Source organism: Equus asinus, chromosome X (genome assembly GCF_041296235.1).
Source record: "Equus asinus isolate D_3611 breed Donkey chromosome X, EquAss-T2T_v2, whole genome shotgun sequence".
In the NCBI taxonomy this organism is placed as follows: Eukaryota; Metazoa; Chordata; class Mammalia; order Perissodactyla; family Equidae; genus Equus; species Equus asinus.
This window is the reverse complement of record NC_091820.1, coordinates 50023724-50039247: the sequence shown is the minus strand read 5'-3', so window position 1 is coordinate 50039247 and position 15524 is coordinate 50023724. Positions and strand designations below refer to the sequence as shown.

At 41.3% G+C, this 15524-nt stretch overlaps 1 protein-coding gene across 5 annotated transcripts in view; it reads left to right on the top strand.

Annotated features, from left to right (window-relative positions):
- ARHGEF9 (Cdc42 guanine nucleotide exchange factor 9) overlaps positions 1–15524 on the top strand; it is a 332248-nt gene that overhangs the window by 165704 nt on the left and 151020 nt on the right. The gene's annotated exons all lie outside the window — the stretch shown is intronic.

The following is a 15524-nucleotide window of genomic DNA, read 5'->3' as shown; positions in this document are numbered from 1 at the left end:
AGGGGCTCCCTGGGAGCGGTAAGGCTCACAGGAGGGGGGCAAAGCCGGCACAGGGTTGCTGGGAGGGAGCAGTCACAAAGCCTGGGATTGTGGAGGCAGCAGTTTAGGACAGCTGCATGGTCCCCCAGACAGGCTAGATGTAGCCCCTCACCCTGGCCAGTCTTAGGACTTGGGGACCAGAGAACCATTCTCAGGGAAGCTGCCTGGGGGAGCCCTGGAGCCCTTCCTTGCCTGGTCTGGGGTCATCCTGCCTGCATTTGGAGCCTTGTCAAGGAGAGAGCACTCCAGAAACCCCCATCCTGGAAATGGGTCTGGGCCCCATTCAGTTAGGAGAGCTCTTCCTTAACCCCAGTCCCCACCCAAGGAGTGTGTGCTGGTGTGTGTGTTTAGTATTATCCTCCAACAGTTCATTTTATGCCATAGTGCTCCCTTCTCCACTTGGAGACCTTGGAATGACTTCCTTTGCTGGGAGGAAGTGGTGGTTGCATCCTGATTCCTCTCTGACTCAGCCAGAGGTAGCTCAAGTCTGGTCAGGGACTCTGTGGGGTGGGAGGCCACCATGCCATTGTCCTCAGCTGGGAAGCATGGGCAGGAGGGTCTTGGAGGGCAGTTAGGTTGTGTCAGCAGGCACTGATGGTAGTGCCAGCCCACGCTGCTTCACTGCCACCCACAACTCATTGCTGAAGGAAAGGTGGCTGAAGCGATTGGGCAAAAATTGATATTTACCTCCTTTTTTGCTCCTATTCTGTAAGAGAGGAGGGAATCTGGCATGGGCTAGGACTATATTCAGAGAAGCTTCCTCTTTCCGTCCTCAGGGTTTCCTTAGACGTCTGTTTTAGTGGTTCTTGAAGGTATCCAGTTTATATTCCTATATGCCAAGGTTTCAAGACACTCTTCTTCCCAAACCTCCCTCTTTCCCTGGGGTCCCATCAACACTATTTCAAACGTTTGTAGAACCAGGAAAGGTTAGAGCAGGAAAAGACCTTCAAGTCCTTGTTGTCCATCCTAAAGCTGAGAACCAGAGAGTGAGGTAGACTTGCCCAGGGCCATATAGTTCCGTGAAGGCAAAGCTGAGTTTAGCATGGGAGTCTCCCGACTCTCTCTCACTGTCCCTCTCCCCTGCTCCACGTAATCTTCAGTTCAAGTGGTGCTGAGAGAGGCAGAAAGGAACATAGAGTTATGATTTTGGGAAAGGACTTCCTTCAGGATGAACTAATGCCATAAAACTTGCCTGAAAAAAATCCATGCCAGTCCTGGTATTTCTGGCAGCTGGGTCTGGGTAAGACCTCCCTCCCTTCTAAATATATTGTAGTTAGGGGTCCAGAGCCATGCGTTGACAATAGATTTAATTAATGGAGAAATTTGAAGTTTGCCAATTGCATGTGAGAGAGAAAAGAGAGTAACAGACACTTTGTGGAGACTGTGTAATTAAAGATTGATTGATGGGGCAACCTCATAATTTTTTAGGGGGCCGAAATGGTGAATATTATGGGATGAAATGAAAGCATTTCTTTAACCATTTGCCAGAATTCAAGAGATAGGAATAGTAAACTTTATTCTAGCCTGGGAGGCAGAAAACTTCTAGTCTTGGCCCCGCTACTGTTTGATAGGAGTGCTGTGGGGCTTAGTTTTCTCACCTGTTAAATGGGGCTTTTAATGATGACCAAAATTCCTTCCAGGTCTGAGATTCTCAGATTGCTAGAAGTAAATGTTGGATAAAATTTAATTAGTGGCTCATTATGAAAAAATAGGGAGTGTATATCTAGCCACCATTTTATATTGCCCCTAGTCAAAAGGTCTTTGCTCCTTGTTCTTTCATTTGCCAAGCACTTGAAATTCAGATTGAGCTTTTTATAACAGTGAGCTTTCTTTTCAGAGAATTTGACTATTGTAACTGACTGCAAATGTCACATGTAAGTGAAGGTCCTTGAACATAAAACATCAGTCAGGATTTTACAGAATAAAATCTCAGTAGATAGAGCCTGTCAGGTGCTGGCCCAGTGGCGCAGTGGTTAAGTTTGCACGTTCTGCTTTGGGGGCCTGGGGTTCCCCAGTTCGGATCCTGGGTGCGGACCTAGCACTGCTTGTCAAGCCATGCTGTGGCAGGCGTCCCACATATAAAGTAGAGGAAGACAGGCACGGATGTTAGCTCAGGACCAGTCTTCCTCAGCAAAAAGAGGAGGGTTGGCGGCAGATGTTAGCTCAGATCTTCCTCAAAAGAAAAAAAAATCACAGTAGATAGAGAGTGTTGAAAAATTGTGACTTCACTTTCAATGGTAAATTCTTCAGTATATTTATTCATAGCTTCTTCCTGCAATGCCTATTTGTGCTAGGGTTAGGCAGTGTACCTAGAGTGGGAAGAACGCTGGCCTCAGAGTCACAATTCTGACCTCAACTGCCTGGCTTTTACACTTCTCAGCTCTAAAACACTTGCCAATTGTCAAACCCCTTTCATCCTCAGTATTCTCCTCCATAAAATGGGGATAAAATACCTTGTCTCTTACGCGCTATTGAGGTCCTTAATTCATTCAACAAAAATATAGAGTATTACTGTGAGTTGGCACTGATCTAGGTGCTGGGGAGATGGCAGTGGACAAAAACAAATTCCCTACTTTCATGGATCTTACCTTCTGGGAGTTACTGAACAGTTACACAAATGAATATAGCATATGTCAGGAAGTGCTAAGAGCTAAGGAGAAAAATAAAACCTGGTAAGAGAATATAGAGAGATAGGAGGTTGGATGATATATTAGACAGATCAGTCAGTCCTTCCCTTATTAAAAGACATTTGAGCAGAGATGTGAAGGAAATAAAGGAACAAGCTCTATGTGGCTGTTTAGAAGAGGGTTCTAGGCAGAAACAGCCAGAGAGAGAGAACACAATTGGTTTGTTTAAGGAACAGCAAGGAGGCCAGTGTCCTGGGGACATTTAATCTGAGTGAGATGGATAGCTTTCGGAATGTTTTGAACAGATAAGGGATATAATCTGACTTAAATTTTAACAGGAGAATAGATTGTATTGGGGCAAAGGAAAGAGCTGTGAGGAGGCTCTTGTAATAGTCCAGGTAAGAGGTGATGGTGGCTTGAACCAGGGTGACAATAATCTGTATGAAAGGGCTGTACTTAGCATCATTTGAGGATGGTCTGTCTTTCTCCTTTCTGACCACCCGTCTGATTCTCAGATGGCTGAGTGTGAGGCTAGAATGAACACACAGTGGGTGGATGCATGCAAGGGCATTTCACATCTAAGTCAATGATCAAATCATCTGCTTTGGGCTCCTACCCTCTAGTGTGGCTAATTGAGGGTTGGTTCTATGTGGATTACCAGTGAACCAGTCCCTTGCTTTCTGGGATTCTGGAGATGATTAAGTGTATTATTAGAACTTTGGAAATGTCGTATACTTAGACTATGTGATATCTGGAATGTATCATATTTAATACTCTCTCCTTTATATGAAAAAATTATTTTCAGTAATAATTACTGATAATTGTTTTCTTGATTTGTTTTTTAATTTCCAAATAATTAACAATGAAAAAGAATAAACTTCAATTTTAAAAATATTCTAATTCAGTGACATCTCATATAGGATCTAAAATGTGCATTTACTCAACAAAAATAGTACACCTTGCAGTTTGTATTGTTTTCACTGGTTTAGATTTGAAGCACAAATAGAAACTCCAATTGGTCACACAGAATTATAGAATTGAAGTAACTTATATTCTGTTTCTTTGACTTTACAATCATTGTGCTATCACTGTTTACTTTGAACCTACTACTTAAATGCTGGAACATATAGTACAAGAGGGACTGCAGACATGAAATGCATCCAAAGCTACCTTGAATGATTCTAAACATTTAAAGTGAAATGAACCTAAGAAACATGTAAAGTCTGTATGTGTGTGTCGGGGGGGGCAACTGTATAACTGGAAGTTCTCTGAAACAACTTTTTTTTTTATTGTGGTCGTAATAGCTTATAATGTAGTGAAATTTCAATTGTACATTATTTGTCATATACCATATAAGTATTCCCCTTCAGCCCTTGTGTCCACCCTCTACTCCCCTTCCCCCAGTACCAGTAGCCACTAATTTGTTCTCTTTGTCCATAAGTTTGTTTATATTCCACATATGAGCGAAATCATATGGTGTTTGTCTTTCCATGTCTGGCTTATTTCGCTTAATATAATGCCCTCAAGTTCCATCTATGTGGTTGTGAATGGGACGATTTTGTCTTTTTTATGGCTGAGTAATATTCCATTATGTACATATATGTATACCATGTCTTCTTTATGCATTCATCCGTAGAAGGGCACTTGGGTCACTTACACATCTTGGCTATTGTGAATAATGCTGCAATGAACAAAGGGGTGCATAAGTCTCTTTGAATTGTTGATTTCAAGTTCTTTGGGTAAATACCCAGTAGTGGGATAGCTGGGTCATATGGTATTTATATTTTTAGTTTTTTGAGAAATCTCCATACTATTTTCCACAGTGGCTGTACCAGTTTCCATTCCCACCAGCAGTGGATGAGGGTTCCCTTTTCTCCACAACCTTTCTAACATTTGTTGGGTTTTGTCTTGGTGATTATAGCCATTCTAACAGGTGTAAGATAACATCTAAGTGTAGTTTTGATTTGCATTTCCCTGATGATTAGTGATTTAAACAACTTTCATGTATAATACAATGTTATTAGAGGATAAATAATAAAATATGCTAATTTGAGACTTTATATATATTACTAAAACTCAGTAGTAACAACAATTGTTTAGAACTTTGACCAACAAAAGATTTTTTCAGGGAGTATTTTATTACTAACATTATTTAAAATTGCTGGTGCATGGTGATAATAAACAATACTGACTATTAGTCTTTTAAAAAAATTCTCTGTAGATAGCATACTCTTTCATTGCCTGCACTATGGGTTGTCCATTCCTATTACCCCACTCTTGGTGTGCTACTGCTTTGGAGAAGAATATGGAACCATGGACTAAATCCTATGCCAAATTTCGTGTGACCTTTATAAAAACCACATTTGAGTTGGTGGAAATCTCTGCATAGGCAAGGTGGAATGGCCAACTGGTTAGTTTAACAGTTGATTTGATTCTCCTATGAATAACAGAGATCTATTTACACTGGCTTAAAACACATAGGTTTTATTCTTTCACATAAAAGAAGTCAGGAGATAGGCATACCTGGGCCAGTATTGCAGCTTCAGGAAGTCTTTAGAGACTTCTCTGTCCTACCATCTCTAACATTTGGCTTTCATTCTTGAGGTTGCTTCATGGTCCAAGTTGGATGTTGAAGCTCTAGAACATCTATTAACATCCACATTCTAGGCAGCAGGAAGGGCAAAAGAGGAAGAAAAGGACTTGACCTTTCTTTTTAAGGAAGCCTTCCTAGAAGTCCTATTTAATACTTCTACTTATATTGGTCAGAACTGAGTCACATGGATGTTCCCAGCTGCAAGGGAAACTTGGAAACTTAGTGGCAATGTGCACAGCTAGTAATCAGGGGCAAGGTTTCTGATACAAAGGAAGAAGGTGAGAATGGGCTGTTGGGAGACAACTTGCAGTTATTGTCACAGTTAATCCCTATGTATGTCTGCCAGTGTAGAAACACAGAATCTAAGGGCTTAAACTCAGCTTTGGACTGTGAGCCACAGCCTGATGGATGTGGCCAGTGATTAAAATGTTGCCATCAATCTGGTGAAGGATCAGTCAAGAATTGACATACCCTAGTCCTCCTTTGCTTCCTCCCAGTGACAGAGTCTTCTTGTGAGATCATGTGGATGGTGATACCCTTCACAGAGATAGGGAATGCAAAATGAGGAGCAGCATTTAGGGACGGGGTGAAGAGGACAGCTACAAGTACAGCGTAAGTGTTGAGTTTGAGATGCTTAGACATCCTCATATGGGAGATATCCAATAGGCAGTTGGTGACCTACAGAGCTCAGAGGAGGATTGAGAAGTATTGGTGACAGTTAAAGTTCTGACAGTAGATGAACTACCAAGTATTTTAAAATGTAGTTCAGCCTGGGGAAGTGAGGGGTGGGAGTAGAGCTCTCCTTTTTGAGGTAGTCTCCTAACCTAGAGCAGACCCAGGCCACTCTATCTACTTCCTAGAATTTCCATGGCAACAGTATAGCTTCAGGCTTTACTCTCTACAATGCTCATGTTGCTTCCAGGCTGCCTCAGCTGTAATGTCCAAGCTGGATGACCTTGGGGATAATTTAGCCCAACTCCTTAGATCAGGGATCACTAAACTACAGCCTGAAAATCCAACCCACTAGCTAAGAATAGTTTTTATGCTTTTAAGTGGTTGGAAAAAAATTGAAAGAATAATATTTTGTGATACATATATGAAATTAAATGAAAATTTATATGAAATTCAAATTTCAGTGCCCATAAATAGAGTTCTGTTGGAACATAGCCATGCCCATTCTGCCTTCCTGATACGAAGGCAGAGTTGAGTAGTTGTGATGGAGAACATATGGCCTGCAAAGCCTAAAATATTTACTATTTGGCCCTTCACAGAAAAGGTTTGCAGACCCCTGCCTCAGAGCCCTAGGGTTACTCTGGCAGTGCCTCAAGGGGAGGGCATGGGCAAGGTCAGGCAAGAGTTTGAGTTCTCCCACCTTTGATTCATCCAGAGCACCTGGAGTTTTGCTTTATCTGTTGGGTTGTTGCTTAAGATTTTGGAAAAGGGTTTTATTTGCCCTGCATTTCCCCTACCTCCCACACAAAATGTTTGAATACCACTCACTTTATAGGTTGTGAAAACTGAGTCTCAGAGAGAGTGAGTGCTTGACCCAAGACCACACAGCTACTCAGTAACTGAGAAAAGAATCCACACATCCCAATTCCCAGTTACATGTGCCTTCTGCAACCTTCATGAAGTAAATTTAGTAGGGGCCAAGGGAAGGGAAGCTTGCCTGTTATGTGCCAGTTATGCTAAATGTTATCTCAATCAGTCCTCACATTAGCCCCTACAAAATAGGTTTTAATATCAACATTTGTTAGTTTATAAGTTCATGCAACAAATATTCGCTGAGTACCTACTATGTGCCATGTACTCTTCTAGCCACTGGGGATACAGCAGGGAATGAAACAGAAAAATATCTCTTCCTTCCCAGAGTTCATAGTCCAGCTTGGAAACAGGGATAGAGAGTTTAAGGGTCTTGCACAGGGTTAAATAAATGGCAGCATCAGACTTCAAATTCAGATCTATCTGATTACAAAAGCCTTACTCTTTCCACAACCTACCCACCCACCTATGATCCATCCATTCATTCCCAATCTCTCTATCCACGCCCCCATCTACTCACCGATCTAGTCAGCCATCCATACATTCATTTATCCATTCATCCATTTTACCATTTATCCAATGTATTTATTGATTACTTATAAACTGCTAAGTGCTAGTGATACAGCAGGCAGAATCCCCTAGCTTTTTTTCACTCTGCCTTGGTATCAGCAACACAGTATAATGGTTGGGAGCACAGACCCTGGGCCCAGATACCCTGTGTTCAGATACTTGCTCTGGCCACTTATTGACTGTGTGGTCTTGTGCAGCCCACTTAACCCTTCAGGAGCCTCATTTTTAAAGTTGGGAAGATAGTAGTACATAGCAATTTCATAGTGTTGTTGTGAGGATTAAATGAGTGAATATGTGTAAAGTACCTTGAACAGTGCCTGGCACAGAGTAAAAGCTATATAAAAATTTATTGTTCTTATATTTATATTTCCTTCAGAGCCAGAGCCCATCCCACTTGGCTCAGAACCACAGCTTCCTTTGTGTATGATCACTGACTAATCATGTTATATTTCTCAGAGTCCTTTCTAGCTAATCTGAAAAATAAATTTCTGTCAATATTTAATAGCAACTCAACATTTCCATTCCCCATGTAATAGATACATAAGAAAACTGTTTACTTATCCTGAATAGATAATACGTGCACATGGAACAAAATTGAAAAAGTAGGAAAGGGAATGTGTTAAAAATTGTCTTCATACATCTCCCTCCTTCCCTTGGTCTTCAGTCACGTGGTCCAGAGGCACCCACTGTAATCAGTTTCTTAGGTGTTTGTATGGAGATATTCTATGCCTTTACAAGCATTTACTTATGTATGCACACACACTTACACACATATTTTCTTTTCTTCATACAGATAGTAGCATATTCCACAGTTCTGCACTTGCTTTTTTTTCAACTAACGATATCGTTTGAAGATTATTCTATATCAGTATATGCAGAAATGCCTCCTTTTGTATGGCTACATAGGATTCTTTTTTAAAAATTAAAAAAAATAATTTTTTTATTGCAGTAACATTGGTTTATAACATTATATAAATTTCAGGTGTACATCAGGACAGACAGGATACACACTTGGGCAGCAGAATATGCTCTATTCTACTCCCCTTAATTTAGACCTCAGAAGACCAGACCTAACTTTCCTCTTCTGTGAGTGCTATGAGATCCAATAGGAATTTCATTCACAAAGAACAATCCCTCCCACCCTAGCCTAAGGCTTCCTGAATTCTCTTCTTGAGAAGAGACTGAGAAAGGCCTCCAAAGAGCCCCACGACATTATGAGAGGAGCTTCCTCTTAGGATCCCATTGCTTTGAGAGGTTTTCTTGTGGTGCTGTTTTTGGCATGTGTGTGTTAGAACATGACTAGTTCTGCAAGTGATTAAGCTGTTCAGTAATGGAAACCAGGCAGTAGGGGAAAATAAATGCATTCAACTAGCTCTAAGAAGTCCTATTGCCATGAGAAGAAATTTTGTCAAAGGGCCTGCCTGGCATACCAGGGAAGTGACATTTGAGTGCTGTGTAGAAATTTGGGGAAAGATCCTAACTCATTTGGATTACAACAAAAAATGAAGAGACAGTGAGGTTTGTGGGGAGTTTGGAGGAGGCAGCAGTAATAGCATGTGCAAAGGCCTTGAGGTTGAAATAGTTTGGTATGCTTGAGGGATAGAAAGAAGGCCAGTATGATTGGAGCACAGGGAGAGAAGAAGCAAGTGGCATGATAGGAAGGCAGAGTCAGGCAGGAACCAGCTCACACAAGACCTTAAAGGCCTAAGGAGCTTGTAGGCCCAGGGAGGTTGTGTATCAGCTCAAAGGCAGTATGGTTTAGTGGTTAATGGCACAGACTCTGGAACAAGACTGCCTACATTCAAATTCTGACTCTGCCACTTCTTAGTTTTGTGACCTTGAGCATGTTACCTAACTTTTCTGTGCCTCAGTTATGCCCTCTGAAAAACAGGATAATAATGGCACTATCCCTAGTATTATTGTGAGGATGAAGTGAGTTAACATGCTCACAGTGTGCATTACAGTGCTGAGCATTGGCAAGTGCTATTTATTTTAAGTATAATAGGAAGCATTTGAAGCAGTGAAATGATGGGGTCTGCTTTTTGAGCTGAGAAGTTGGCTTTTGCAGACTCTATAAAGAATAAATTGAGGAGGGTGAAAGTGGAGATGGCAAGCCCAGTTGAGATGCTGCTACAAAAATAAAGTCAGTGGACTTGGGAAGAGGAGGGCAGATTTAACATTGATTTTGAAGATAGGATCAATGGGAATTGCTGCTGGATTGATTGAGAGAGGTGTACATCAGGTAGTAAACAAAGAAGATGACCCCTAGGTTTCTGGCTCTGCCACTGACTAGCTGTGTGATTTGGGGCAAGGGATTTAGCCATTCTATGCTTCAGTTTCCTTATGTATTAGTCAGGGTTCTCCAGAGAAACAGTATCAACAGGGTATGTCTGTGTGCGTGTGTGTGTGTGTGTGTGTGGAGAGAGAGAGAGATTTTAAGGAATTGGCTCACATGATTGTGGAAGTGCAAGTCCAAAATCTGCAGGGTAGGCCAACAAGCTTGGACAAGTTTCAGTCCGAGTCCAAAGGCAGTCTGCTGGCAGAATTCCTTCTTGCTCAGGGGAGATCAGCCTTTGTTCTGTTAAGACGTTCAACCAATTAGATGAGGCTCACTGACATTATGGAGTATCATGTGCTATACTCAAAGTCTACTGATTTAAATGTTAATCTCATTCAAAAAAATACCTTCACAGAAATATACAGAATAATGTTTGGGCAAATATCTGGGCACCGTGGCCCCAGACAGGTTGATACATAAAATTAACCATCGCACCTTATCTATGAAACTGGAATAATAGTAGTACCAGGTCTGGAGTAACTAGAATAATTAGTACTATTGTGAAGATGAAATAATTTAATCTATGTAAAGCACTTGGTACAGTGTCTTTCACATAGCAAGGGCTCAATTAATTATAGCCTTTATTATCTTAGTATAATAATAATCCCTCACATTTCTTTGTTATTTTGCATTTTCAATGCACCTTCACAAACATGAATTCATGTAAGTCTCACAACACTTTTGTACTTTAAGGTTGGGGAAACTAAGGCTAGGAGAGATGAAATATCTTCTCCACACACCTATCTCCAAACAGAGCCAGGATGAGAAATAGGTCTGTAACTTCATAGTAGCTCCTGGAGCATTAATCTCTCCGCTTGCCAGGAGTGGATGTTTGCCTGGCCTCCTTCATTCCAGAGGTGAGGGGCACCAGTAATAAGATCATGAATGCAGTAAGGCTTAAGAATAACAGCTAACATTTACAAAGCCAGCATTTATTTTGTGCCAGGAACTGTTAAAAGTGTTTTGCGTGTGTGTCTAATTTAATCATCCCAATAATCCTATGAGGTAGGCACAGTTCTTCAGTGGAGGAAACTGCCAGGTAAGTTGTGGAAGAGGGAGGGACACTCAGGTCACGTGCTGAGAACTCAAATGACTTTGCTTCTTCTTCCTTCACCACTATACATTCCAGAGGTGAAAACTCAGGGAAGCTCTTTGGGTGCGAGACACATGTATTTGGGTATGTAAAGGGCAATGAGGCCTGGCAGAGTGCCATTTGTGCACACAGCAGGCACTCTGTGAATATTTGTGGAGTGGATGAGTGAGCTGATGAAGGAGGTGAACCCCAGGCTAGCTATAGCCATCATGCCTGGAGCTGACCCCAGAAAGGGCAGAAACATTTGCAGTAAATGTTCCCTTTGCCCCAGGTAAGATGCCCCTGAACTATCCAGGCAGTGAGGTGTGGGGGATATGCTGAAATGGGAAGCTCATTCTCTCTCTCTCTCTCCATACACACACACACTCATTCATTCGTTCGCTTATTCAATAATATTTATTAAGTATCTGCTATGTACCAGGCACTGTTCTAGGCACTGGACAGTGAACAAAACAGACAAAAATCCTGTCCTCGTGGAATAAATTTTCTAGTAGAGAACATGCATGCTAAGCAAATGATTAAATAAAACATATAGTATGTTAGTTCTGAGTTCTAAGGAGAAAAAATACAGCAGGGAAGAGGAATAAGAAGTATGTGTGTGGGTGGTTCAAGTTTTAGATTCCTATTTCCTGCAGCACTTTCCTCACAAGGTTGCCATGAGGTTGAAATGAAATAAAAGGTCACAGTATTTAGCAATCTGTGAAGTTCTATTTAAATATAAGCTGCAGTTATTCTTGGGGGGCTAATTTTCTCTTGGCCCTTATTTGCTGTTCTCTTCTCCATCATCAGTGCAGCAAGAGTTCTTGTCTTAAGGACAAGAGACTCAGGTTCTAGGCCTGGCCCGGGCATGACAGTTTCTTAAAATCCCGAATGTATAGGACTTTATAGATTCTCAAGTACATTTCCCAGAACTGGGTCTTCTGGCTCTTAATCCTTTCTTCTTTCCGTTCTCCAATGAAGTGGTGAGAGCTTGGGTACATCACTTTCCTTCTGAGAAGCAAAGTGTTCCTTTTCTGTAAAATGGGAATGATTACTCCTCACCCATTGCCAGCCTTTTTGGGCTGTTGTGAGATGCAAGCCAGGTAATGGGGATGAAAGGGCTTTATATGTCATAAAATGAACCTGTAAGGGCTAGTTGCTGGGATTTGGAGAATTGGTACTTCTGCTTAAGCGAATTGTTTTGTACTTTATAAACTGGTTGCGTGGAGCCAGGGGAGTGAGACTTCGATGCTGGACGCCACTTGCTTTCCTTTCTGAGAAGCTGCTAAGGATAGTAGGGGCATCACTAAGCCTCAGCACCTTCTAGAAATAGGAACAGTTACATGGAAACGCTTGGCACCTCAGGATGGAGTGGCAACCAGTGGTGTGCAGCCCCTTTTGGACACTCTATTTTAGAGAGGTGGGAAGCAGGACTCATCTCCTGACATTTAATACTCAAATGACTCATGACCTTTAAACATTTCCACTTGCCCCTTATATATGGCCTCATTTGGAATGCTGGAGATGAAAGTGCGGAGCCTTGAACAGATGGAATTTTCATTTAGTATCCCTCCACCTTTTCATATTTTAACAATTCTTCACATCCTAATCAAATTTTTCACTCTATAGAGCACCTTTGAATACATTATCTCATCATCTCTTGGGTAGTTATTGTTTGTTTTTTCTATTTATAGATGAGGAAACTGAGGCTGAGTATATGATTTCCCTAAAGTTAGGGGCAGAGATCGTATTCAAACCCTCAAATAATAGTAATTGTTAGCATTTACTGAGCATTACAATGTGCCAGGTGTTTTTCTAAGTGCTTTATGTGTATTCACTCATCAAACTCTCACCAGCAACCATATGAATCTCCCTGTTTTGTAGATGAGGAAACTAGGGTACTGAGAGTCTGGGGCTTGCTCAAAGTGAAGGGCAGAATGAGAAAGAGGGCATTATACCATTCTCCCATTTTAAAGATGAGAAACGTGAGGCTCAAAGACATTAAGTAACTTGCTCAAGGTCACACAAGCAGCAATTGGCAGAACCAAGGTTGAACCTCAGCAAGCTGGTTGTAGTGTCTCAGTTCTCAACTCCCAAGGTATACTGCTTCTAAGTCTAGGGCTTTTCCTACATTAGTTAATTGAAGGATAGAGAGAGAGAAGGAGGGAGAGGAAGACTGACTTACTAAGATCATACAACATATTTAACTTTTTTAAATTTAATTTTTCAATGGATAATATATTCACATGCTTAAAAAAAATCAAAGTATAAAAATGTATATAGTTAGTGTTCTCTATCTACCCAGGTTCTCCCATTAGAGGTCACCAGCTTTATTAGCTTTTAGTGTATCCTTCCAGACTTTCCTTATGCAGATATTAGGAGATACAAAAATATTTTCTTATTTCCCTTCTTTTTACCACACACTTTACATACTAATCTTCATCTTTATTTTTTGTACATAATGTATCTTTGAGATATCTCCCTATCAGTCCACAGAGAGCTTCAGCTGGGCCCTCACAAATCTGTACAAGCCTCTGTCCTGTACACATCTGTTCTTTACCAGTCTTTGGTGGTATCCAACCCTCTCTTTACATCTTCACTCAGAGCCTCATTGCTAGTTGCTAGACTACCTTGGACTTCTCTAGAAAATACAATTCCTAAGTCAATTCCTTAGTCTCCCTCTTACACGTAATCCAGCATCTTACAAAATTCCCAGCTGAACCAACCTTCTTCTCTCCTATAGCCATCTCAACTTATTCCTATCATCTGCCTACCTACCTACCAATCTACCAGCTTATCTATGTAATTCTTGGCAAGCACCTATTATGAGCAAAACTCCGTGCTTAATTTGATGATGAGTGCTTAATATCCTGACTTCCCAGTTGTGTACAGTTTAAATGAAGCCTGCAAATCAATAAACCTGGACCCAGGAGTTAGAGGGGGTAGCTGGTTGAATGATTCATGAGGCCCAAGAATGGAATTATTCAGGAGATTAGGCTCCAAAACTGAACACTGGGCCTGATACTGAAGGAAGTGTTCACTGCCCATCCTAGACTTGAATTTATGCATGATTGAGTTTGACTGCCCCAGAAATTTGATTCTGAGCCTGATAGGAAAGCATTGTATTTCCTCTGAAGGGGCTTTTAGACCCCTGCTGTTCTTTTACAACCAATCCTTTCTACCCTGAGGAGAGGCAGGTTGTCTGGCCCACCAGATTGCTTGAAATAGAACTGAAATAAGCTGCTTCCCCCTCCCCCCCCAAAAAAGAAATAGGCCTGAAATTGATCCATGCAAAGGAACAGAAGGAAACTGCTGTTCCTAGATATTTATTCAGATATGTATTCAGTCTTTGGCCACAGGAGGGCGGTGTAGGCAGTGTTTCTTGAGGAAAGCGCTGGGTGGTGGTTTAAGAGTGGTGTCTGTGCCAATGGGAAACAAAAAAACCAAAAAGGGCCCGAAATTCTCAACCTGTTATCTGGAACTTTTAGTTCCTTTTGGAAGAGTTCTGACTAATGGGGGGGGGGGGCAAAGGTTGGTATTCATAGGCTGCATCAGAGAATATTTTCCATGACACATTTCCTCTACATCCTATATTGTGAGTCAGCAGGGCTAGGCCTTGGTCTACATTCACTCATCATTCATTCATTCATTCATTTATTCATTTAGTTATTCAGTCATTAAAAAATATTTATTGGGGACTGGTCCAGTGTTGCAATGGTTAAGTTCACACATTCCACTTCGGCAACCCAGGGTTCACGAGTTCGGATCCCGGGTGTGGACCTATGCACTGCTTGGCAAGCCATGCTGTGGCAGGCGTCTCACATATAGAGTAGAGGACGGTGGGCATGGATGTTAGCTCAGGGCCAGACTTCCTCAGCCAAAGGAGGATTGGCAGTAGTTAGCTCAGGGCTAATCTTCCTCAAAAAAAAAAAAAAAAAAAGAAAGAAAGAAAAAAGGCCTGGCAAAATAATGTTTATTGAATGCCACGCACTGTTCTAGGTGCTGGAGATACAGCAGCAAACAAAACAGTCTCTGCCTTCATGGCGTTTATAGTTTATAAAGGGAGACAATAAACCAACAAACAAATAATCATATAATATTTCAGGTAGTGATAAGGGCTAGAAGGAAAAGCAGAATAATGGGATAGATAGTGATGGGGTGGTGCAGTTTTAGAGAAAGTGGTCAAGGAAGGACTCTTTTTGAAGAGATGAAAGAGCTAAACTTGTAGATAACTAGGAGAAAAGTCTTCAGGCAGAACCAAATTTTTAACCTTATGTCTGATTTTCCTCATAAAATTCCATCCCCTGCAACCACACAATTATATGCAACTTTATTCTTTAACTTAAGTTAATCATCCATCACCCTTTCCTAAGGGTACCCCACTTGAGACCAACTCTATGCCTTGTCAACACCTTTGGCAAGGCTGTTTAAGATTTAAAACAATCCATGCTTTATTTTAAGCTACAGCTAAAAACAAGTCATAGCTTTTTGAGTTTTAAGGAAGTTAAGAGACTTGCTTGAGGTCACACAGCTACCAAGAAACAGAGGCTGGGCTTATATCTGAAAGTTTTAACTTCTCATCCACTGCTCTTTCACTTTGCCATGAGCTTCTCAAGGCATTGTGGGGAAAAAGGAGCACATGGGAGCATCAGCCATTTTAGGTGAATGTGAGCTCACAGGTAGTTCAGCATAAGGTTCACTGTTCAGAATAAGGGAGGGGACAATCCCACTCTACTCCCTATT